Below are 26,987 nucleotides of genomic sequence, written 5' to 3'. Positions count from 1 at the left end.
TCTGCCCTGGAAGCATGGAATCTTAGCCACTGGACCACCAGGGAAGTCCCTTGCTTTTGTATTTTCTTGAACATTGCTTTAAAGATTTAATTTGCTTTTTATTTGTTTTTACTTGACAGATTGATATCCAAGATATTGCAGGCTGCTGCTGCTGCTGCTGCTAAGTCGCTTCAATCGTGTCCGACTCTGTGCGACCCCATAGATGGCAGCCCATCAGGCTCCCCCGTCCCTGAGAGTCTCCAGGCAAGAACACCGGAGCGGGTTGCCATTTCCTTCTCCAATGCATGAAAGTGAAGTCGCTCAGTCGTGTCCGACTCTTCGCAACCCCATGGACTGCAGCCTACCAGGCTCCTCCATCCACAGGATTTTCCAGGCAAGAGTACTGGAGTGGGGTGCCATTGCCTTCTCCATATTGCAGGCTAGTACTGGTTATAATTGTACTGTGCATCTTGACACACACACTTGTTCATCTTGCACCTACAGCTTATAGTTCCTTCTTCTCCTTTATCACCAATTGTCCAAATTCTACTTATATTCAAGGCTATTCAGATTGAGGGATTCACATGAAACCCTTTTTGATCTGCCAAAGCAAAGTTAATAGATTCTCTTTGCTCTTCCTGAATGCTTTTCTTTGCCTTTATTGTAGCATCTGTCTCCCTTTGCTTTGTCTCTAGTCTGTCTCTGGCACTAATTCGTAAGCTTTTCAAAGGAAAAACTGTCATAATCATATTTGTAAGTCCTGTAAATGCTTTGATGGTTATTTTTATGTGTTGACTTGACTGGGCCACACAGTACCCAGCCATTTGGTCAGATATTCTGGGCTTCCCTGGTGGCTCAGATAGTAAAGCATCTGCCTGCAATGTGGGAGACCCGGGTTTGATCCCTGGGTTGGGAAGAACCCCTGGAGAAGGAAATGGCAACCCACTCCAGTACTCTTGCCTGGAAAATTCCACGGATAGAGGAGCCTAGTAGGCTACAGTCCGTGGAGTCGCAAAGAGTTGGACACAACTAAGCGACTTCACTTTCACTTTCTGGGTATGTCTGTGAGGATGTTTCTGGGGGAGATTAGTATTTGAATCAATAAAGCAGATCACTTTCCTTAATGTGAGTGGGCCTCACCCAATCAATTAAAGATCTCATAGAACAAAAAGGCGGAGCAAGAGGGGTCTCATGCTGCCTTCGAGCTGGGACATCAGTCTTTTCCTGCTAGTCAGTTCCTTCAGACTTGAACTGAAACGTTGTGCTTTTTCAGATTATGAGCCTGCCTATTTGTAGGCTAGAACTACACCATCGGCTCTTCTGGGTCTCACACTTTTGGACTCAGACTGGAACTGAACTATCTGGGTCTCCAGCTTGCTAACCTCAGAGCTTAGGACTTCTCAAAGTCTGCAATCATGTGAGCCAATTCTTTCTAAATATCACTGTCTCTCTCTGCCTTTCTCTGTCTCTCTCCTCTTCCCTATATCCCGTCACACACACATACCCACACCTACCCTAATGGTTCTGTTTCTCTGGAGAACCCTGACTGATAAATTTTGGTACTGAGAAGTGGGGTTGCTGCTGTGATAAGTACCTAATAAGCATATGGAGGAAGTTTTGAAACTGGGTAATGGGTGGAGACTGAAAGAGCTTTGAAGTGTCTGCTAGAAATGTGGATGTTAAGGGCCATGTGGTCACATCTCAGATGGGAAATGAGGAACACATTATTGGAAACTGGAGGAAAAGCAGTCCTTGTTAGAAGGTGGCACAGAACTTGGCCGAACTGTGTTCTAGTGTTTTGTAGAAGGTAAAACTTGTGAGCCATAAAATTGGATACTTAGCTGAGGAGATTTCTAAGCAAATTGTTGAAAGAGTGGCTTGGTTATTCCTGACTGCTTTTACTAAAATATGGGAAAGTAGAAAGATGAATTGAAGAAGAAATTGTTAAGCAAAAAGGATCCATAACTGAGATTTAGAAAATTCTCAGCCTATCAATATTGCAAAAAATGAGAAAGCTGTTCTGAAGATAGCACTCAGGGTGTGGGTGAACATCCATTTGATAAGGAGATGATATGTATGACTCATGGATTTTAACAGCTACCACAACAGAAGCCAGGAATAGAGATAGAATTATATATTGCCAGCTTGGTACAGAAAAAACCAAAGGGTGTAGAAAAATGAGGCAAAATGAAGGAAGGCTACCAGACTTCTTAGATCCTACAGTAAGACCAGACCACAGTGCTATTCAGCTCTATGCTTCAACAGGCCAGGGGACCTCTCTTGGATCTAGTCACTGTATGATATTTTGTCATGGCAACCTGAGCAAACTAAGACAAGTGCCTAGTGCTATTTTTACAGAGAAAAATAATGTTTGTTGAGTGAATGAATAAATGAATGAATGAAAATCAGTTGAAATCAAGACACTGTTTGAAATAATGATTCTATCCAAAGTGATTGTAGGAGTAAGGAACATTTGGCAAGATTATCCCATCTAAATTTTGGGGAAATATGAGTCAGTGAAAAATAGAAAAAGCAATGAAAATATACCATGATTCTCAATAAAATCATAAAGCAAATGTAACTATTTTAGAGCAAGGGTAAATTTGATTGTAGTTTATAAAGTCCCATTAAAGTTGAATTGAAAAATTACTTTTTAGAAAAAGTACATGATTAGCACAATTTATGGAGAGAATGAAATGGTAATGACTTATCTTAGTTCAGTAATTATGTTACCAAATTAATTTTAATGTGTTGGCCTTGAGCCCACAGGTGGAGAATTTGTTGAAATATCTCTTAGAAAACGTAATGATTAAAAGTAGGCAGCTGTGGAGTGCCCCAGGGACCCACCTCCAGCTCTAGCTCATTTAAGGTTGCATTAAAGATGTGGCAGATGGAATGAGTGCAGTGCTGATTAAATCCCCCCTCCTTGTAGCAAATCAAGGAGGAATAAAAGCCAGTGAGAATTTTAAAAACCCTGAGGACCTAGGCATTGCTTTTGCACCCAGAAAGCAATCAATAAGTACTTATTTGTTAGGTGAATAAATGATGGTTACAAGTGATAAAATGAAATTTAATTTGCAAGCAATACCATACGAATATTGCTTCTCTCAAAAAGAAATCTGTTTTCAATTTGGCCAACAAATATTGGCTCAAGGAGCTATGTTCTAGGAACCACAGTCTGGTCTAATGTGACTCTCCAGGTCTCTTAAACACCAGGGGCTCTTGTGTGGCTGGTTGAGGGTAAAAGGACTTTAAGAGACGGTTAGAGTTTTGTATCAGTAGATACTACTAAGTAGTAGATAATACTAAGTAGTAGAAAACTACTACTAGTTTTGTATCTACTGATACAAAACTCTGTTAAACAGGCATGGGCTTTAAGAATTCCACTGGTCTCTTAAGATTCTATCAAACCTTTTTAAAGTTAGAAGCCCCAACCACTCACTGAAAATGAATTCTCTAGCTCCTGGGGGCTAATTACTGCCATAGCTCTGGTCTGCATGCGAAATGAGGATTGTCAGAGGGCAGCAAGCTGAAATTGGAGTCTTTCTGTTTTCACATGGATGGGCACTATTTAACTGCTATCTGCAGTAGGAGCAGGAATCTCTTGGAAAGTGGGGATATAGGTAACACAAGGCAAGGATTCTTTTTTTTTTTTTAATTTATTTTTAATTGGAGGATAATTGCTTTACAATGTGGTGTTGGTTTCTGTCGCACAGCAAGGTGAATCAGCCATTAATTGTTAATCGCTCAGTCATGTCCAACTCTTTTGTGACGCTATGGACTGTAGCCCACCAGGCTCCTCTGTCCATGGCATTCTCCAGCCAAGAATACTGGAGTGGGTAGCCATTCCATTCTCCAGGGGATCTTCCTGTGCCAGGGATTTAACCCAAGACTCCTGCACTGCAGGCAGATTCTTTACCATTTGAGCCAACAGGGAAACCCTGAATCAGCCATAAGTATACATATAATCCCGTCCTTCTTGTGCCTGCCACCTGCCCACCCCCACACCCCCAATCCCACCCCTCTAGTTGTCACAGAGCACCAGGCCGAGCTCAAAGCAAGGATTCTTTATAGAAACTATGATTCTGGGATGCCCAATACCACTGGATGAAACCTGGGAAAATGAACTTTCCTTTGAAATGACTTAGTAAGTTCTGTGGTTTCCAATAGCATAGACAGCATTCTCAGCATCCACCGCCGCCAGCTGTTTGGATGGGCACCATAGCACATGGTGGAAAGGTGGAAACACATAGGCTTAAGCCTGCACTGCTGGAACCTAGGGAAGCACCTGTCAGTGCCGCTCTCACCAGAGAAGAGGGCAGGGTGGAGGAGAACAGTTGCTTTGTGAGAAAACATTAGAAAGGATGCTGGGCCAGGCTAGTGAAAGGAGCAATGTAGGGAAGGAGGTTGGGCTCCAAAAATTACTGCAGATGGTGACTGCAGCCATGAAATTAAAAGATGCTTGCTCCTTGGAAGAAAAGCTATGACAAACCTAGATAGTGTATTAAAAAGCAAAGAGATCACTTTGCCCACAAAGGTCCGTATGGTCAAGACTGTGGTTTTTTTCAGTAGTCATGTATGGCTGTGAGAGCTGGACCGTAAAGAAGGCTGAGTGCTAAAGAATTACTGTTTTTCAATTGTGGTATTGGAGAAGACTCTTGACAGACTCTTGGACAGCAAGGAGATCAAACAGGTCAATCCTAAAGGAAATCAGTCCTGAACGTTCATTGGAAGGACTGATGCTGAAGCTGAAGCTCCAGTACTTCGGCCACCTGATGTGAAGAACTGACTCACTGGAAAAGACCCTGATGCTGGGAAAGATGGAAGACCAAAGGAAAAGGGAGTGGCAGAGGATGAGATGGTTAGATAGCATCACTGACTCAATGGACATGAATCTGAGCAAACTCCAGGAGATAGTGAAGGACAGGGGAGCCCGGTGTGCTGCAGTCCATGGGGTCGCAGAGTCAAACATGACTTAGAAACTGAACAATAGGGAAGCAGCAGCAGAGCCTGGCATGTAAGAACAGACATCAAGCTGTGGGGGATCAAGTCCCAGCTCTGCCACTTATTGGATATAGGGCCTGGGCAAGTTTTCTAATTTCTCTATTCCATAATTTTTTTCATCTGTAAAGTGGGGATGTTAATAATAGTAGCTCCCTCAGAGGGTCCCTGAAAGAACTAAATGATACAGTGTAAGAAAAGCATGGTACCTGACTTGCCACGTGTTGAACCTTAAATCGATGATATCGATGACCATTATTAGTTAGAATCATTTAGAAATATTGCAGATCAGCACACCAGGAGGAAAGAAATATTTTACTAAATGCTTGCAGTGGCTCAGTTTAAGCCAGAGAACAACCTTGCGATGTAGGAATTATACTGTTGTACCCATTATATGAATAGGATAAAGAAGCTCTGTGGGATTAAATGGCTTGCCTGAAGCCCTGTATCTCGCTAGTAGTGGAGCCAGTGTCAAACTCAGTCTTGTCTGAGTTTTTCCTAAGCCTGAAAGTGAAAGTCATTCAGTGGTGTCCAACTCTTTCTAGTCCATGGAATTCTCTAGGCCAGAATACTGGAGTGGGTAGCCGTTCCTGTCTCCAGCAGATCTTCCCAACCCAGGAATCAAACCGGTGTCTCCTGCATTGCAAGTGGATTCTTTACCAGCTGAGCTACTAGGGAAGCTCTAAGTCTGTATTCCTTCTATCACATTTTGCTGATATCCAGGGCCAGATTGAGATATGTGGAGAGCCTACCCGTGAAAACAGTATCCCTACCTCATGTAAAAATAAAAACAATTAAAAACCTTAAAAGAAGTATAAGAAAGGTCAACATCTATTTCATTTCCCAGATGACTCCAGTGAAAAAAATATGTATCAGTTTCTTTCCAAACCACTTCAATTTTGTATTTTGGTGCCAGAAGCACATGCCTTATTGTTTTATCCAGTGACCAAAGATGGAGCATCATTAGGAGGGAGTGTCCTGTGACTTCCTGTCCAGGATTCCCTAACTTCAGAGGAATTGCCTGGTGTGGCCAGGAAATTGTTCAAGTTTTAGGAGGTGCTGTGTGAATGCATTGATAATAGCAAATTATTCATGGCATGATGGTATCAATGTAAACAATAACAGCAGCCATTTATTACACATATATGTGTCTGGCACTTTATAAACACTGTCTCATGTAATTCCCACAATGACTCTCACTATTTTACCAGTGAGGTTCTAGAAAGTTAAGTTACATCCCAAAGGATACACAATGTTATCCCTGAGATTAGAGCAACTCCGATCTCTAAGTGTTTCTATCACACAGAGCTGTTTAAAGTTACCCAGGGGGTGAGTGATAGTGCAGAGACTAGCAGAGTATAGTCAGGGGTCTTTCCATTGCATCTCCCTCCTTCTTAAAGGGTCATCCACGAAGGCTGCCCTAAAACCAGCCTGATGGAAGCTACTCAGCCTCTCTTCCCAACCAACCACCTCAAATGCATTTGGGGTCCATATTTAGAGTTCAGAAGGAGTGGAATGCCTATGAGAAGGTGACCTATACAGCCTCAGGAAAGTTACAAAGAAATAGATTTTTTTTTTTCTGTATTTAGAAATATCTTTATCATCTGTGGTCTCAGGAATAATGCCTGCAAGGTACACCAGAAAACATCCTTCTGTGTTACAGCTCTGCATGAGTATCATGGTATAGGGTGATGGGTGGGAGTGTGGGTTCTGGAAGCAAATGTCAGGATTTGAAATGCAATTATGTGTTTGTGCCTGGCTGCTAGCTGTGTGCAACTTTACACAAGTTTCTAATCAGGACATCATAATATTTATCTATTTCTTGTGAGTTGTAAATCAGATAATATATGCAAAGTTATTTGGCACCATGAGGTGAACACAAAAAGACTTGAAAAATATCACCACTACCACCACACCACTATCTACCTAATGCTATTTGCTTAATTTCATTGTCTAGTATATTAATCCAGCTAACATTTTATCTAACTCATTTAAAGTGTGGTAATGTCATGCTCTCAGGTACCGGTTGTGGTTCTTTTAATATAGGCAATTGAGAAAAAGCCAACTAAATAGTGTTAAACTAATAAACAGTCCATTTAATCCCAAATAACCAGCTTTTACTTTATGAAGTAGAAAGAAGGCAGAAAACCTTTCACTGGTGGTAGGATTTTAATATTATTGGTAGCTCATGGCTGAACTGAGTGAACTGTAACTTCTATCTATGTATTTACCCCTCCATGCCTCTGTCCACTTGTCTATTCAGAAAACACTTAAAGAGTCTTCTTTGTATTCAAGGAACTGTTGCTACACATTCGGGATCTGGTTCCCTGACCAGGGATCAAACCCGGCCCCCGCTACATTGGAAACTCAGAGTCTTAGCCACTGGACCACCAGGGAAGTCCCTGTTTTTTCATATAGAATGTACTGTTCTGTGTCTTGCTCTGTTGCTCAACATTATGTTTCTTATTTGAAAACATACGTCTCTTAGTCACCAGGAAATAGAAGTTAAAATCACAGCAGTATTCCACAATATCCAGTGTTGGTGAGGACGTGATGCATACGTGTCAGGGGTCCCTCATACACCTCTGGTTAAGAATAACTTGGTAAATCACAGTGGAAAATGAAATGGCAGTATCTACTAGGATCTATTTATTGGCTTTCTGGACATACTGTTTTGTGAAGTGCTTATTTTAATATACTAGAAAAAGAATTAAAAGTCAGCAACAACTAGGTCCTACTGTATAGCAAAGGGAATTATATCCAGTCTACTGGTTTAAACTGTAGTGGAAAAAAAAATTTTTTTTTAAAAGAATGTACATATGTGTATAACCGAGTCACTTTACTATGCAGCAGAAATTAGACAACATTATAAATCAACTATACGTCAACAAAGGTTTTTTAAATAAAAAAGAACTTAAATGGATCATCACTTAAAGAATTAAAAGACAGCAAAATAAAGCAGGAAGAGGAACATTAATGAAGATAAAAGCTTTAAATTAAAAGAATTAATTAAATAAGGAAATCAGAGAAAGTAAAAATAAAACCAAAACCAAAACCTGGTTCCTTCAAAACTACTATAAGGCCAATTAACACCTTGTAAATCTATTTTAAGTTGACAGAGGGTTTGGGGAGAAAGAGCACCCAAGATTAGGAATAGGAAGAGATAAGATAAAGAGAAAACAAATTATAAAAGAATATTAGAATAAAACAGGCTAGTGAGCTCAGAAACAGATCCAAACACATTTGGCTACTTGATTTATGATAAAAATAACACTAATGAGAAGTGGGGGAAGGATAGTGTTTTGACCCATCTTAACCACCGTCTTTGCCCATGCACAAAATTTTTCTAGATGGTTGTAGATATAAATGTGAGAGGTTAAACATTAAAGCTTCCACAAGATAACCTAGAAGAAAATATCTGTGACCTTGGAATAGGTAGACATCTTAAACAACTGCTTACAAAAAATTCCTGGTATAAAGAAAAAGATAAATTGAACTGTGTTAAAATTAGGAACTTCACTCATTGAAAGACATCATTAAGAGAGTGAAAAAGCAAGCCAGAGAGTAGAAGAGATTTCTCAATACATATAACCAAATTGCACTCAGCATATAATTCCTGCATATCAAAAAGAAAAAGATAACCCAATAGAAAAATAGATGAAAGACAAAATACACATTTTTACTGATAAAGAAAATGGAGAAAGATGCTAATATCTTCTCTAGGCAAACAGATCTACAAATGAATGAGTTTTATTCATTTATGCCTTGTGATTACTATTTAGTGGCAGCACGCACACTGCAGGAGAGTGACAGAGAGAAAAGACAGCTGGAACTATAAGAACTAAAGTTATCAATTGACAGCTTTGGCCACAGTCTAAGTTAAAATAAATGTGTTGGCCTGAGTCAAGGCGCTTCAAGGGAAATGAAGCAAGTGACTTGCTTCAGAGAGGACAGCTGCTGGTCTAACTCACTCAACATCTTAATCTGGCATCCATAATAGATGCTCCTGAGACGTGGCCTACACAGAAGAGAGGACTGTTCCTGCAACTGAGATCAGTTGACTGCCTTTGGAAACTCACCATCCATGCCACAATGGCGTCTGTTTCCCACATGGAACAGCAGTTATGACCAGTAAGTATTCTGTTTAAGAACCCTGTGTTGAAGACTTGATATTCTTCAACACTTCAGTGGAAGCCCCACTGCAAAGGAATCATCTACTCAGGTCAGCTGTTGATAGAATGGCTCAGCCAAGGCACTTAGCTGTGATCCCAGAATGATATCTTCAGCACTGTCTGGTGAAGAGAACAGCCAGAGAGACATTCCATTTATTCTCTCAGCTACCTGGTGATGAAGATGTTATTTCCTCCACATCATATATGAGGGAACTGAGGTGTGGGGAGTTAAATGACTAAAGGGCAGAGAACACAGTCAATAAGTAGAAGAACCAGGGCTCTCCTCTGAGGTTTTCTGGGTTAAGGCCCTGTGTTCTTGCCATTCTACACATTAAATGATTAGGGACTTACTGATGAGCAGCGGATGGATTATGGTAATGCACGAAATCACATACCTGAAATACCAAAACCGATGATAAATACAATTGCTCCAGCCAGAATAATGATGATGCTAATAATGCTATGGAGAGAGAAAGAAACAGGAAATTACTTCTTTATTCCACTTAACATGCTGCTTTGCAACCTAGGCTCATACCTGCCCTTTGTAGGAGGTACTATATAAAGACTCTCAACTTTTTCTTCAAAATATGTCCTTTCCTAGAAATAGGTGCCTTAGAAAGGGATCTCAACAATTCCATCCTCGGCCCCCTGGGTGCTGGGATAGATTAAAGGAGTGGCTCTTTTGTCTGATTGTGTGCATCATCTTACTTTCCTATTTCCAGATCAGTGAAGATCAGACACAAAGACTGCTGGGGAAAACCCAATGGCATTTCTGTAATGCCAGGTGCCACTTGAGGGAGACTAGTTCAATCTTTAGCCCACCCTGAGCATTACTGCATCCCTCTTATTACATCATTAATCTATCTGTTTGTCTCCTTCCATAGACTTTAAACTCCACTAAGGACAGTGGTCATATCTTTGCTTTGTACCCACTAGTCCACTTCACTCTGTAGATCCTCACTGAGAGTTTGTTTTATTAAAACAGTAAGAAGTTTATTACAGAGAGCTTAGGAAATACAGATAAACAAAAATAAGACAATAAAGTCACCTGAAACTCCACCATCCAGACATAACAACTGGTAACTTCTTGAAATGTATCTTGCCAGTTTTCAATGAGCAGATTAATAAATGATGTTTAGGAAATAAACAAATAAGGAAATACTGCTCATATTTACTGAGTGCTAGAATCATGTCACAGATATGTTGTTTTAGGCACCATTTATGGACTATATCATTTATCCATGTGATAACCTTATGAGGTTAACAAACGTATCTCCATTTTACAGATGAAGACATGACATAGGGATAGTAAGCTTCTTCCCTAAATTCACATGGTTGGTAAGTAGCAGAGCTGGGATTAGACTCTGTCTCCAGAATCTGTACTTGACTACTTCCTACACTGCCTGCCAGGGATGGGGGTTCAGGATGGGGTGTGTCCCTCCTCTCTGCCCAGAGGAACCCATTAGGGGATACCGGCTTGAGCTGCTGAGAGTGACTCAGACAGAACAGAAGGTGCAGGTCAGAGCTGGCGTGGTGGCAAAGCAGTCCCTGGGAAGCTTTCCCAGCGCTGCCTGCTCTGGTGCATAAGTCATCAGGCAGGTGTCCTCCGCCACAGTCTCATTGCTGCCAACTCACACATTCCCTGCACCCACACTGATGTTATGCAATAGGCAGGACAAAAGAGAGGCACAGGGAGGCAAAGAATGATGCTATAGAGAGAGAAGGGAAGCACAGGGCATTTTTCTTGCTGCCCCGAATAGGCTCATTGTACCCAGCTCCCCTCAGCTCAGGGATGAGCCCACCAGAGAGAAACGATAGACTCACGAGCAACAATTTGAGTAAACAGTTCCCCTAGAGGTTAAGCCCTCATGAGATATAGCCATAGGGACAACAACTGAATAAGCAAAATGATCACTAGGACTGACAAGGTATCTGCAGTTAATTCCAAGAAGAGACCACATTTGACCACTGCCCACTTTCTTTACACACCTAGGTGTGGCCTCAAATATTATTGGTCCAAGTGTGTGAGAACAGCTCAACAAACTCATAGCAAGAGGTACTGTCTGGCTTTCTGACTACTGAGCTGGACAAAGCAGACTTGCATTTGTGACCCAGGAATCACTTACCTCGGGTGAATTACTTTGTCTCTCTGGGACTCAGTTTCTTTATCTTTAAAATGGGAGTAGGACTAATTCCTGCTCCATCTGTTATAAAAATATTACAAGTTGAAGTATGCCCCTCCCTACTCATATTTTGAAGTCCTAACCCCCAGGACCTCAGAATGTGGCTTTATTTGGCAATAGTCATATCAGATGTGATTAGTTAAGATGAAATCATACTGGAGTAGTGCTGTGCTTAGTCGCTAAGTCATATCCAACCCTTTGCAACCCCATAGACTGTAGTCTGCCAGGCTCCTCTGTCCATGGCGATTCTCCAGGCAAGAATACTGCAGTGGATTGCCATGCCCTTCTTCAGGGGATCTTCCCAACCCAGAGATCGAAGCCAGGTCTCCCGCATTGCAGGCAGATTCTTTACTGTCTGAGCCACCAGAGAAACCCACACTGGAGTAGGGTAGGCCCTAATTCCATATGACTGGTGTAATCCCTTCTCCAGTGGATCTTCCTGACCCAGGAATCGAACTAGGGTCTCCTGCATTGCAGGCAGATTCTTCACCAGCTGAGCTACCAGGGAAGCCTCTGGAGTAGGGTGGGCCCTAATTCAACATGACTGGTGTCCTTATATAAAGGGGATATTTGGACACAGACACTCACAGGGAAAACAGCATGTGAAGATGAAAGCGGAGATCTAGAAGCCAAGGAACACCAAAGATTGCCAACTAATACCAGAAGCTGGGGGTGAAGCCTGAACAGATTCTTCTCATGGTCCTTGGGAGGAACCACCCAGACTGCTAGTATCCAAAACAGTGAGACAATATTTTTTTCTGTTGTTACCCAGTTTGTGGTATTTTATTACAGCAGCCCTAGCTATGATCTTGTTTTAAGATCAAAATGGGCAATGATTGTTGCATATTCCATAAGGGCTATTCATATGTTTCTTTTTTACTGTAAAAAAATTTACCTCTGGCTATTTGCTGCATACTTATTATTAAAAGCTATGACTTAAATCTGGAGAATAACCCAACTGGTAATAACAAAAATATCATATAAGTATTTCAGTATATCAAAAAGAGCATGTAGTAGGCTTGGTGCTAAGCATTCAGTGTACATTTTCTCATTTGTTTGAATGATCAGGTCCTGGTCTCCTTAATTTCTCTCATATTCCTCCATTTCTGTCCCCACTGCTCCTGGTCACCACCATGTCTCAGCGGCATCATTGCAACACTCTCCTGACAGCCCTGCTTCTAGACTACACCTTGCTAACCCATGCTTCACCCGGCCAGAATCAGTGGTGACTTCAGAGTTTTTTATTATGTATTGATTTATGTATTTATTTCTGGCTGCACGGGGTCTTCGCTGCTGCGCACAGACTTTTTCTAGTTGCGGCGAGTGGGGGCTACTCTCTAGTTGCAGCACACAGGCTTCTCATTGCGGTGCCATGGCTGCTCCTGTTGCAGAGCACGGGCTCCAGGCACTCAGGCTTAGTAGCTGCGGTGCTCAGGCTTAGCCGCTCCACAGCACGTGGGATCTTAGTTCTCAGACCAGGGACAGAACCTGCATTGGCAGGTGGATTCTTAACCACTGGACCACCAGGGAAGTCCCAGAATTTCTATGAGTGTGGCTTAGGGGGGATGACCTAGTCGAAATGGGGCTGAGGGTGATACTGAGGCAGTATAATGCTGTAATCACGGCACGGCTTCTGGGTCCAGCCTGAACAGGTTCACATCCCAGCCACTAGGTACTCACTGCGGACCTTGTTTCCATTCCTTCTTGTGAAGACCTAGTTGACACATTTTAAAAGATTGCCTAGAACAGCCGCACACAGGAAGCTTTAAGCGGTATTAGCTATTACCATGGAGAAGGCAATGGTACCCCACTCCAGTACTTTTGCCGTCTATGGGGTCTCACAGAGTCGGACACGACTGAAGCGACTTAGCAGCAGCAGCAGCAGTTATTACCATTCTTGTTTTCCTTCTGTGGTTATATAACAAGCACAGGTTTCTAACTAAGTATACATTTCATTGGTGGTGCCAATGGAAATGCTTGTGAGGACCACCCGTTGCTTAGCTACGAAGCTACTGGTCAGAATGACTACAAAACTAATCATACTAGTCCTATGCTTAAAACTTCAAGTGCCTTTCCATCTCCCTCATAGTAAAAATCCACTTTGTGATGTAGACAACATGGCCTTCCAAAGGGAGTCTTAACCCTCTCTCTCCAGCCTTGCTGCTTCCCACACTGCCCCTGGCATCCTGCACTCCTAACCACCCTTCCAGCCCACTGGGCCATCACAGATCTCCCTGCCACAGGCCTGCCCTCTCTAATGAGTGGGGTGGACAGCAGAGACACTGAATAGATACCTGGACACTCACCAGCAGGGAGGGGACAGTGGAGATTGTACATCACAGTCAGAGCAGCTGAGCCCATCTCCCTCAGCCCCAGGCCCACATGCTTCCTCTGCAGTGGAAGCAGAGCCCTGCTGTCTGTCAGCAAGTTCCCTCTCGAAGCAGAAATCACCTTGAGGTTTGGGCTGAGCTGGTATTCCCTTGGGAAACAGCTCAACCTCCAGAGCCTTGGAAAGAGAAGCAGGAAATATCAGAGCAGCCAAATGAAATAATTCCTCCCTGCTGCTTGTTAATTTTTTAAAAAGATGAATAAAATATTTCACATAAGGTGTTCTTACATCGCTTTTTGGTTTTTACTTCCTAAGAATCATTTCTAATAACTGCGCTACAGGAAATGTTTAATGCAAAACTGTGTCTTCTAACCAACTGCATTGGAATTCACAGTGCACGTTTGTTAGACTCTCCTGACAAAAAAGCCCAGATGACAACCAGTGTCTTTGGAGGATTTGTTCACTTAATAAACATTTATTAAGTACTTCCTAAGTGCAGGACATTGTTCTGGGCACTATGGAGGAAGTAGACAGATGAAGTAAACCAAATGCCTGCCCTCAAGATCCTTACAGTAAATTGAGGTAAGACACACACAAATAAAACATATACAAACATACGTTGCACACACAGACACGTATACATGCCACTGTAATAAGATATAATGTGGTGAGGGTTTCAATGAAGAGAGGAGCAAGTTCTCACAGGAATTCTAGGAAGGTAGGAAGTTATTTTCAGGGCTTCCCTGGCGGCTCAGTTAGTAAAGAATCTGCAATGTGGGACACCTGGATTCGATCCCTGGATTGAGAGGATCCCCTGGAGAAGGGAAAGGCTACCCACTCCAGAATTCTGCCGTGGAGAATTCCAGGGACTGTATATTCCATGGGGTCGCAAAGAGACACGACTGAGCGACTTTCACTTCACTCCAGGAACTGATTTAAATCTGAGAAAAATAGGGAGAATCAAAGTATATTTTCATGTACAAATTTCAAAGAAAGTAAAGAGAAAGGCTTCATCCAAAAGTATGTTTAGCTAATTCATGGTAATAGATACTGTGTCTCCAAAGCAGAACCAAAAGGAAAAGTTTCTGCTGTGCTGCACGGGGTCAGGACCCGAGCATCACACTGGAGAGCTTTGGGCCTGCGGAGGGGAGTTTCAGGGTCTGTAGACCTCAGCCTGCCAGGGGAGGGGCCCGCCTTGCAGATGGGGGATCAGCATAAAACAACCACACAACCTGAGGAGGGCCTCGCTCATTTCTCTCATGTGCCTTTGCTTCAGCTGCTGGCCCTTTCTGTGACACTTGAAAAAATGAGGCATTTCTGTTAAGACATGCTGTGTTCCCGAATAACCTCGTGTTCTACAGAATCACACAATGAACGTAATAGGCTTGTGGGGAAAAAAATAGGGCTAAGGGAAGACCATTCAAAACCCATGTGACTCTGTGATCGGTCTCTTAAGAGACACAGTAATTGGTACCTTGGGAGATGACTTGGCAGCCAAAGCAGGCAGCTTAGTAGGCCCAGAAGCTGCTTCAGGGAAATTTTTAAATGGACAGAAACCATTGAGTGGAAACTCCAACTTAAGGTGATATAAGGCAGTGAGGTTGTGGTAAAGGTGGGTACAATGGCGGGAAGTGGAACCTGGGGGTGCAAGGCCGGATGTGGGCCTCTGGGGTGGGAGCCCCAAGTGCATGGGTTCATTTAAAATTAAAAGAAAAACAGAACAGAAAGCCATACTCAGCCCTTTCCCACTGACACTGTCATTCTTCTCTGCTGTTTCAGCTCCTCTCGCCTTGGAAACATTTGCATGTGACTCAAAACTACATCCATATTAAACTGTATCAGTCCTCTCTTTTCCGACCACATGTGAGCTAATTGACTTTATAGATATCTATATTGCAGCAGACAGACTATAGTAATGAGTTACCAAGAAACAAGATTGATGATTCCCTAACCCTGCAGTTTCAGAAGTTCCAAATAGGCAATCCTTTTGACCTAACAATCACCCTTCTAAATGGGGTACCACCTCCTTCTGGCTATATGAGACCCTAATAAATATTATTTGCAATTCCTTGTTGAAAAAGAAGCAATGTTTAATCTTCTTTAGCTTATATTTTTATGGAATGTGTTATTAATATGTGCTTCCAAAATTGTATGAAATTCCTAGAAATTTATCAATTCAAGGTCTTTGCTATCTGTGATACGTCCAGTTATAGTGTAATTAGTCATAATTCCAGTTATTATCTTAAAATGCTATCTCACTGAAACAATCAAATTTCCTTGCCAATTGCATTGAAATGAACTCTCATCAGGTCTTTAAAAAAAAAGAAAAGAAAACTGGAATGAGATACCTACCTTTTAAGGACCAACTCGCACTGTATCAGAGATCCGTAAGGATGATTAACCAATAGCTGATGCTTATCGGTCCTGTTCTGTCTGCCAGTGCTGTGCATCCAGAGTCCCGTTCATTCCTTACAGTAATGCCTTGAGGCAAGTGTCGCTATCTTTACCTTTTTACATGTGGGGAGACTGAGGCTTAGCTTAAGTAAATGACCAAACTCTCACAGCTAGACAGTGGGAGAGCCAGGTCTCAAACCCAGGGAGTCCAGTTTGTGAGCCTGTTCTCCTAGGAGCCATACTTGTAGAAAAAGTGCCATATGGCAGGAGGCTGCAAGTTTGGAAGGCCCCCTCAGCCCCACCCATGAATATCTTCTCTAGCTCTATTTCTGAAAACAAGGACTTCCCAGATTTGCTCTGCCGTTATGTAGAGCAGTCATCTGGGAAGGCATCAAATGCTCTTTGTCTTATTCAGACATTAATGCTTTCTCTGTTGTCCAGTTTCTTCCTCCTTCCCAAAGACCTAGAAAACTGATAGAGACTGTATTTCTTATAGATTATCAGCGTATGTCTACTTGTGCCACTGATAAATGATTAATACTCTGAAAACTAGGTTAAGTTAGCAAATATGGGATTCATCTGAATAAATTCTACTTTTAAATATTACAAGCAGAATATTTGAATAAGTCAAGTAAATATTTGAATAAATCAAACATATTACTTTGTTTATAAACTAATGAAGCAACTAGGTTTATAAAGGGATGCTGAAATTGAAGACATTTATTACAGCCTATCCAAAAAGGTTCTCTCTCTCTGCTTTTTTTTTTTTCCCCAGAAAAGGAGAAAAGGAATTATTTGTGGCTCAGAAGGTAAAGTGTCTGCCTGCAATGCGGGAGACCCAGGTTCGATTCCTGGGTTGGGAAGATCCCCTGGAGAAGGAAATGGCAAACCACTCCAGTACCCTTGCCTGGAAAATCCCATGGACGGAGAAGCTGGTAGGCTACAGTTCATGGGGTTGCAAAGAGTCGGACACGACTGAGCGACTTCACTTTCACTTTTTCTTTCTATGTGAAGCATTGGGCTTCAAGGTAAAACTATGTACCGTTCTCTAGATATCGACTAGTGTAGGTTTTAGGTTTGTGAGAAGCTTAGATTGCTGAGTACTCAAGTTCTTTCTTTCCCTGAAGAATCCAGAACATGTTTCCCTACCTCTACATTCCTCTCCTTCACTTCTTCATTTTGGAGAAATCAAGGCCAGTGTGGATCCAGGAAATGAGATCACAGAGTGGATCAGAGAAGGAGCAGCAAGAGTGGGGAGTGAAGAGGGAGGAAGAGGGAGGAAGAGAAGGCGCTGTTCCTGGGAGCTTGAGGAGAGTGTAGAAGAGGGGGCATCCTTTCTGCCCCATACTGCAGAATGGGTATCCCCGCTCTGCCCATACTGCTTTAATGACAGCAGACAACATGGCTTTGTGTTGAGGAAAGGGATTTTAGGAAACTGTATGAGAAGCTTGGGTGCTTTTGAGAGTCAAGTTGAGGAATCCTCTCTTCTTTCAAGCTGCCACTAGGGGTCATAACACAGGATTGTGGGGTCCTCCAAAGCCCGGGCCCCAGGATTACATCATATCTGGGCCCCCATGCCACAAAATCAGAGAGCCATGACCAGCAAGTGGATTTCATCTCGCACACCAGCTTCTTTTGTATGATTGATGGTGATGGCCTAGGATATCATGTTGGAAAAGACTGCAAGGCTGCCTCCAGACTCAGCAAGAGAGAGGACCACTATTGATAAATGATTTCTAAGTGATCATATGGGCCTTATCCCTGGGTTAGCAGCAACACATGAAAGGGGGCTTAAATTGGCTGATCAGTGCCAACTACCTGAGTCTCAGGCTAATTTAGTTCAGTTCAGTTCACTTCAGTCATTCAGTCGTGTCCGACTCTTTGCAACCCCATGCACTGCAGCATGCCAGGCTTCCCTGTCCATCACCAACTCCTGGAGCTTGCTCAAACTCGTGTCCATCAAGTCGAGGCTAGTTTAATAGCAAATTGAGGCTAATTTAATAACAAATCAAGGCTAATTTAATAGCAAAGTAATGCCAGTCTAATGGCAATGTTAGCTGACTGCATATTTTGGCATAAATATGCCCATATTTTAAGAAGAACACCGATTCTAGTGTATATTTAGGAGAGTGTTTCTCAAGCTTAGCCTTGCTGATGATTTGAACCAGATAATTCTTGGTTGTGGGGCTGTCCTGTTCATTGTAGGTTGTTTGGCAGCATCCCTGGCCACTAGCCGGGATGCCAGTAGCACCCCTGCCCTTCTTGTGACAACCTAACACCATCTCCAGATGTGTCACCCAGGTTGATAATCATGGGTCCAGGAAAAACAGGGTCAGGGTGGTGATGTGATTAGAAGAGAAGCCTTTTGAAGAATAGTTAGTAGAGAGGACTAACTGTAGTGATGATCATTCCAAAACGAAGTAGGCTATATGGGCCTGTTCTCCATCACCTGGAAGCAACAAAGCCAGTAGGTGAAAGTGCTAGAGGTTAGGTTTAGATTCGCCATCGAGAGAAACTTCCCAACAGAACTGTCACACTGGCCTGAGCCTGCAGCCCCGCGTCACGGTGTGTGGGTGTGCACACGGGGTTGAGCAACCACTTAAGGAGAGAAGAGGGAAGGGAAGAGCTTCTGGCACTAAACGAGGGTTGGAACAATCCCCAAAGTCCCTTTCAAATGTAGTAGTTAAATGATTCTATAATCTGATACTCCTTGGCATTTGCTCTGGCCTTGCCATTGCCAGAGTTCTGTATTCTGTACCTGCCGCCTAAAACCTTTGTTAATCATGTACCAATGATAATTGATACTGAGTGTATGACCTCATTTAATCCCCACAGTAGCCCTCTGAGGGAGGTAATAATTTCTGTGTTTCATAGATGGGGAAACAAAGGCCCACTATCAAGGATCCCCTCCAAGGGCTCATCCCTGGGAAATTAGACTCCATCATCCATGGCCTTCATTACTATACTCTATTTTATATAAATCCAAGTTTTGTAAACCCCAGTGTTCAGATCTGTGCTGAGGCTCATGTTCTGTACAGTTGTAACTGGTGGAAGGACTACACGGCCAGTTTTACATGGACTGAAAGAGTCTCCCTCTATCTTTAGTCTGAAATCCTGAAAGGAAAACAGGAAGGAGGAGTGTCAGGTGGAAAAATATAGAATGTTCATAACTAGACACCACCTTTCCCCAGACAATGTTGGGTGTGCGGCAAAGCCATTTTATTTTATTCTTAAGCCAGCTCTATTTATAACCATCCCCCGATTGCCCACAAAGCCCACATTAGCATTTCATCAGCCGGGTGCACAAGCAGAGTGAGACAAAAGTCAACACAAGGTTGATTACTAGTCCTTTTCCTAATCATACCTGTATTTCCCGTTCCTCCTCATTCTCACCCCGGAGGAAAAAAACATTTCCAGAAGATTGCTTCAGCAGCATAACTGATCTCATTGTGTTTAACAACAAACACACTTCAAACCTTTTCCAAACCTCCCGTGAAGTGTCTGTGCTGTTAGAGAAGCCCGGTGTCCTCTAAGCGGTCTGTGTGGCCTGCCCTGTAACAGCTTAACTGTGGGTCTCTCAAACCAGCCTTGAGGAGATGCTCACAGCACCCAGGGTGAGGTTTGGCTGCTAACAAGCACTTCGTTTTCATGATCACAGTTGTTGTTTGGGCTGCTCTTCTTTCACCACTGCCTTCTCCCTGGCTTGGCCCACATCATCTCAGCCTGATCATTTCTGGAATGGACAACACTGTGTCATCCTTGCCCCTTATCAATTCCTCACAGAGCCCAGCACTCATGATCTGAGGAAGTCTCGATGGAAACAGGGGCTGGTGTCGTTGAGAATGATGCCATTCATCCTTTGGTGGTGGTGGATTAGTTGCTAAGCCATGTCCAACTATTTGTGACCCTATGGACTACACCCCACCAGGCTCCTCTGTCCCTGGGATTTCCCAGGCAAGAATACTGGAGTGGGTTGCCATTTCCTTCTCCAGGGGATCTTCTTGGCCCAGGGATTGAACTCATGTCTATGTCTCCTGCATTGGCAAGCAAATTCTTTACTACTGAGCCACCAGAGAAACTCGTCACCTTTGCCATACCCTAAAGCCACAGTGACTGTTGGGTGTTGTATTTCTTGACCTGCCTTCAGGATCACGCGCTATCACTGAAGAAATTCAGATAACTGCTTGGGCTGTATCCTCTCAGAACACCTAACCCTGGGATATTAGTTCACTGTTTATTCATTAAGAAAATCAGAAACAAGTACATCTGTCTTCCTCAGAGCTTTTCTCTAGCCAAGCACATATGTCTGTCCCAGGCAGTCTGAAGTCTGCATCCTGAGATGGGACACAATGTCATATCTGTTGACTCTGATGCTTCCATCATTCACTCTCTATTTCAGTAACCCTAGAAAATATTCCAGAGAAAACCAGGCCACTGTGTCTTGGAAGTCAGTAGGGATATGGTGTCCAGTCTTCCAAAAGTCCTACCAGGACTACAGATCTGCTGCAGATCCTTACCTGCTAAGACCCAGATTCTCATCTTTTAGACACGGGCACAGTTCTCCAGGTGTGGCCATTGGAAAGGTTTTAAGGACGGAGATGTGGCCATCGGGCTGCCGGGCCCATTCTCTCAGGACCTGGTCACTCTGTCTGAGCTGCACTCTTCAGCTGCCCTGTTGCTGCTGTGTGCTCTGTAACAAACCTCTCCACAACAAGGATGGTTCTGAAACCCAATACAGGGGAGACACTCCCTGTTCTAGGAACCACAGCCATCCTCAAGTTGAACTCCCCTGTGGACCTGTCTGGTATAGCCATGAAGTTCCCTGGCCTTCCTGGACTCTGCAGCCTGCCTCTGCCCTGGAGCTGGGTTTGAACCCAGACCTTCTCGTGATGATTTCAGACTCTGCTCTTGGTCTTCCCCTTCTGGTCCAGCCTGAGTTCTGACGACTTGGTCTCAACTTCCTCCTGTAGATTTATGGTTTCTGCATTCCCCTGGTACTACTTGCAATAAGAACCTACTGTGTTCTCCAATACCCGCCCCCAACTCCCATCCCAGACCCTGTGAGCCACCCTAACCCACTGAGACCCAGGATCTGGCACAGACCCAGAGACTGTTACAGGGCTACAAAGAAACACAAGATTTCTTTTAATCTTCTGAGTAAGACTTCTCAGAACACATTCAGATTCTGTATTCTAGTAAAAGCTTAAGACTGGAATCTCAAGTATTGATTTGAGAATGAAAAGTGAAGCATGCATATAAATTCTTAAAGTTTAAAGTTTGAACACAAATATAAGCTCAAGAAGAGTTTACATAAATTTGTGGATACTTTATCCCATTTCTTGCCCCACTCTGGCCCCTACCTCTGTGTTCCATCTATTCTACATTACTTTGGGCCTCTAAATAGGCCAGGCTGTTTCTCATTTCTGTGCTTTGTTCATGCTTTTTTCCAGTTCTTGGAATATGGTAGGCAGTTAATGTTTGTTGAATAAGTGCTCCACCTCAGAAAACGTTTCCCTCAGAGTGTCTAGCACATAGTATTTAAAACTTGTTGAAGTAATGGTTAAATTAAATATCAGTACTCTGTTACTAAGGGAAACTAACACATTCTTAACTTTTGAGCATCCAATTATGGCAGAAATCGTTTATCTTTCCTTTTTAAAAGAAAATATTGGGAGTTTGGGGTTGACATGTACACATTGCCATATTTAAAATAGATAACCAAAAAAAATAAATAAATAAATAGATAACCAACAAGGACCTACTGTATAGCCCAGGGTACTGTTTGATATTCTGTAATAACCTAAATGGGAAAAGAATTTGAAAAACAATAGATACACTCGTACACACAGACACACACACACATATACACATATGTATAACCGAATCACTTTGCTGTACACCTAAAACTAATACAACATTGCTAATCAATTATACTCCAATATAATTTCTCTCCATGAATGACTTATGAAATAGAGGAGTCCTTAAAGGAGCTTTGCAGAGAATGAAAATTTAACTTACTAGCAACAGTGAATACAGATATATTAAAAATAACCATCTTATTTTATAAGTGTTTAAAATGCTGAATAAAACAAAGCAAAACCACATGCATATTATTTTTGAACACTTGCTTTTGCTAGCAAGAAAAAGAAGTGAGATGTACAGAGGCTGAAAATGAAGGAGACACATGAATCCAGGGAGGCAAGAGAGTGCTGAACAGCGGCTGGCCGTGCTTCCCCGTGACCACAAGCTTCTGTCTTAAGAGTCAACAGAGACAAAGCTAAGGGACCACGCAAGCTAGGGGCCCCAACTGGAGCCTCAGGTAGGCGAGGATCCCTACTTCCCCAAAGGACAATAGCCTCAGTTGGTCTTAATTTTGAGTGAAGAGAAAAAAATTACTCCCCTGAGTCTGGGTATATTATCATTCTGTCATCATGCAGTTTAGAAGCCTGAATTCCCAACACATCCAGCCCCAAAGAATCCTAAACCAAGAACCAAGTTTAAAGAGTTCCTAGCAGGTAAAGTTTCGATGCTTGATAGAAGTTGAAGGAAATATTTTGGAAGGAATATACTCTCCAACAGATGAATGGATAAAGAAAATATGGCATATATCCACAATGGAGTACTACTCAATCATCGAAAAGAATGAAAAAATGCCACTTGCAGCAACAGGGATAGACCTAGAGATGATCATACTAAGTGAAGTAAGTCAGACAGAGAAAGACAAATATCCCTTGATATCTATTATATGTGGAATCTAAAATATAACACAAATAAACTTAATTACAAAACAGAAACAGACTCACAGACACAGAAAACAAACTTATGGTTACCAGAAAGTGGGGGAGATAAATTAGGAGTTTGGGATTCACATATACGCACTAACATATATGGAGTAGATAACCAACAAAGTACAGCACTGGAAACTATCCTCAATATCTTGTAATAATCTATAATGGAAAATAATTTTTAAAAGGATATATGCATGTGTGCCAAGTTGCTTCAGTCATGTCCAACTATTTATGACCCCGTGGACTGTAGCCTGCCAGGCTCCTCTGTCCATAGGATTCTCTAGGCAAGAATACTAAAGTGGGTTGCCATGCTCTCCTCTGGGGAATCCTCCCCACCCAGGGATCAAACCCATGTCTCCTGCATTGCAGGTGGATTCTTTACCACTGAGCCACTAGGGAAGCCTATATATATAGACCTGTACAAATTTCAGTTGTACAGATATATATATATATACACACATATCTGTACAGATAAATATATCTGTACAACTGAAACTAACAACATTGTAAATCAACTATATTTCAATGAAAATATTTTAAAAATTAAAAAATAAATCATTTTCCCACCTCAAAAAAGAAAAGAAGAGAAAGAAATACACTCTCACCTCAGGCTCCAACAAATTTCTGCAAATGAAATTCCCCCAAATCAGTTCATAATAAAAAAATTAAGTACACAGAGAAAAAACTAACATGAACAAAAGTTGGTAGAAACAAGCCACACATTGGAAATGAAAAGACTTTGAATATTGAAACTGCTAGATACAGATTATAAAATAAGCCTTTCAAATTTGTTAAAATAAATGGAAGAGGGAAGGCAAGCCTGAGTAAGGAACAAGAGACTAAAAAGGCTGATTAGAAAAATTTGAAAAAGAACCAGACAATATAGAGAAATGAAAAATAAATAATTGAGTTCAAACTTATTGAACAGGTTAAGTAGTAGATTGACTACAACTGGGAGAGAGAAATAGTTAATCCAAAGTAAGAGTGGAAGAATTACACATGGTATGGGAAATAGATGGGGAAACAGTGTCAGACTTTATTCTTCTGGGCTCCAAAATCACTACAGATGGTGACTGCAGCCATGAAATTAAAAAATGCTTACTCCTTGGAAGGAAAGTTATGACCAACCTAGATAGCATATTCAAAAGCAGAGACATTGCTTTGCCAACAAAGGTTCGTCTAGTCAAGGCTATGGTTTTTCCTGTGGTCATGTATGGATGTGAGAGTTGGACTGTGAAGAAGGCTGAGCGCCAAAGAATTGATGCTTTTGAACTGTGGTGTTGGAGAAGACTCTTGAGAGTCCCTTGGACTGCAAGGAGATCCAACCAGTCCATTCTGAAGGAGATCAGCCCTGGGATTTCTTTGGAAGGAATGATGCTGGGGCTGAAACTCCAGTACTTTGGCCACCTCATGCGAAGAGTTGACTCATTGGAAAAGACTCTGATGCTGGGAGGGATTGGGGGCAGGAGGAGAAGGGGACGACAGAGGATGAGATGGCTGGATGGTATCGTACTGACTCGATGGACATGAGTCTGAGTGAACTCCGGGAGTTGGTGATGGACAGGGAGGCCTGGCGTGCTGCGATTCATGGGGTCGCAAAGAGTCGGACACAACTGAGTGACTGATCTGATCTGATCTGATAGTACAGAGAAACAAAGAGGTTAAAAATATAAAAGAGGGGATGGAGGATCAAGAGGGTAGAGAAGGGGGAGCTCACTTCCCCCCACAAACATATCAGAAATATACTCCCCATGTGGAACAATTCTCAGAGAAAAGCTGCGGGAAACTGGCACATTTCCTGTACAAACAAAGCTGCAAGATAGATCTCCACATAACAGTGTAAGATAGGAAAAAAAAAAAAAAAGACCTCAGTATGGGACTGGTGCCCCTGAGGGATCTCTAAGGAAGAGAAAATCCCCAGGGGCAGACCCTGCCAGAGGAGCCCGCTCGCCTGCTGGGAAATCCCCTCAGACAGAGGAGCTGGAGAAACCTAGACTCTAATTGCGTGGAAAGCCCGTGCTGGTTTGCTAACAATCAGGGCAGAGAGAGACCTGAGCTAGTGGTCAGGTCAGGGGGTTCCATTTGCTGAAATTTATTGTGGCCTGGGCTGAGAGTGCATTTCGCTTTCTTCCTTTTTTTTTTTTTTTTCTGTGGGAGAACCACCAGGGAGAGAGCCTCCTTGCTGCACTTCCCAATCTGAAGAGGAGAACCTCCTGGTTCGGCTCGCTCCACACCCCAGTCTGGCAAATGCGAGCGAAGATCTGGTCTACCTGTGCAGAGACAAACCAAGGCACCTGGGGTGTGATGGAACTGAACAGCAGAGATGGGTGTCAGCACACACAGCGGGCAGCGAGGTGAGCAAGCCAGACATTGTCAGTGCACGCACCTGGCAGATATCATGGGCAGTACCACAAGAAAACACAGCAGCTAAATGCTGAATCTTAGGCAGACAAGCCCTGGGAGAGGACTTGACTTAGCTGTGTGGAGACAGCCAGGAGGGCCTGGCCCAGGGGGAGCCGTGGAGCCTATTGTCAGCATGCATGGCAGGGGAGGGCCTGGTCACAGCAGACATTGGCACCACAGGAATGCACAGTGGCTGGGGACGGAGTCTCAGGCAGATAGGCCCTGGGCAGGAGTAGGCAGTAGCTCATTTCCCAGTGGGATCGCTCAGGCTCCACTCACCCTACACTGCAGCTTGGTGCTGAATCTGGGCGGACACATCCTGGGAGAGGTCTGCCACAGAGGCAGCCCAGGTCCCCAGTGGCAGCATAGCACCTCAGTTCCTGCAGGCACAGCACCTGAGCCCCCAGCCCCATCACACCACAGCCCTGCACTAGGTCTGGGATGAAGACAACAGAGAAAGGGAGATGACCTTGGGCCGCTTCTGTGTGTGGGTTCACTGTGACCGCGCAGGCCTGACTTGCTTCAGTCATCACTTCCTTCAGGACTAGGCATATACTCAAGGGCAATGGAGCTTGATTGAACTTGGGGCTTCTACTGCAACAACTGGGGAGCAGACCCTGCCTCCCAACAGGGTGGTGACAGTCACGGAGCAGTGAGGGGGCCCTGCCCCTACATCCAGCCAGGCTCTTGGTTGTGACCCCTACCAAGAGGATGACGGCCAGCACACTGAGGAGAGACATGGCTGGAATGTACACCCAAACCAGGCCTTGAACCAAAGATACTGGATTCACACAGTCTAAACAGCGATACTCCCACATAAAAACAACCCTTCAAGGCCACAGTAGTTAACTTTTTCTCCTAAATTCACAGAGACAGAGAAAGTTAAGTAAAATGGAAAAGCAGAGGAACTGCTCTCAATGAAAAAACAAGAGAAATCCCCTGAAAGAACAAAGAATGAAACAGAGCTCACCAGTCTATACTAGAACCTCAGTTCAAAAAGGAGGTTATAAAAATGTTAAAGGAATTAAGAAAGATTATCAACAGAAATGCAGATAACTGTGATAAGGAACTAGAAACCAATCTAGTGTGAGAAAGTCTAGGTGTACCAATTAAAATTAGACAATTCAAATGCCAAGATAAAAATCAATCTAGAAGCAATGAATAGCAGACTAAATGACATAGAAGAAAAAAAAATTGAAAAAAAAAAAGATGTGATCTGGAAGATAGAATAATGGAAACCAGTCAGAACAGCAAACAGAAAGACAAATGAAAGCAACATACACGATCTATGGGATAATATAGTAATATAAAGCATTCCAACCTACACATAATAGGGGTTTCAGAAGGCGAATAAAGAGCAAAGGGGATTGAAAAAGTATTTGAATAAATTATGGCTGAAAAATTCCCAAACCTGTAGAAGGAAACAGATATCCTGGTACAAGAAGCACAGAAAGTCCCAAACAAGATGAACCCAAACAAATGCATGCCAAGACACCATAATTAAAATGGCAAAAATTAAAGAGAGGATTCTAGAGGCCACAAGAGAAAAACAAAGGGTCAGTTACAAAGGAACCCCGTTAGGCTATCAGCTGATTTCTCTGCAGAAACTTTGCAGGCCAAAAGGGAGTGGCATGGTATATTCAAAGTCATGAAAAGGAACAGGAAAAACCTGCAACCTAGAATACTCTACCCAGCAAGATAATCATTTAAAATAGGAGACATAGAGACTTTGTCACAC

At 42.8% G+C, this 26,987-nt stretch overlaps 1 long non-coding RNA gene across 2 annotated transcripts; it reads left to right on the top strand.

Moving 5' to 3' along the window:
* The first annotated feature begins 439 nt into the window (after positions 1–439).
* On the top strand, positions 440–20,574 carry LOC129654877 (uncharacterized). 2 transcript variants are annotated; one of them, XR_008715640.1, is made up of 4 exons: positions 440–1,396; positions 8,981–9,111; positions 10,439–10,490; positions 15,444–20,574. It is a non-coding gene; the product is annotated as an uncharacterized LOC129654877 (long non-coding RNA). The 2 variants fall into 2 exon arrangements; XR_008715639.1 differs by lacking the exon at positions 440–1,396 and having other exon boundaries at positions 7,276–9,111.
* Positions 20,575–26,987: the final 6,413 nt, after the last annotated feature.

Source organism: Bubalus kerabau, chromosome 6, assembly GCF_029407905.1.
Source record: "Bubalus kerabau isolate K-KA32 ecotype Philippines breed swamp buffalo chromosome 6, PCC_UOA_SB_1v2, whole genome shotgun sequence".
NCBI lineage: Eukaryota > Metazoa > Chordata > Mammalia > Artiodactyla > Bovidae > Bubalus > Bubalus kerabau.
This window is presented reverse-complemented; position numbering and strand designations above follow the sequence as displayed.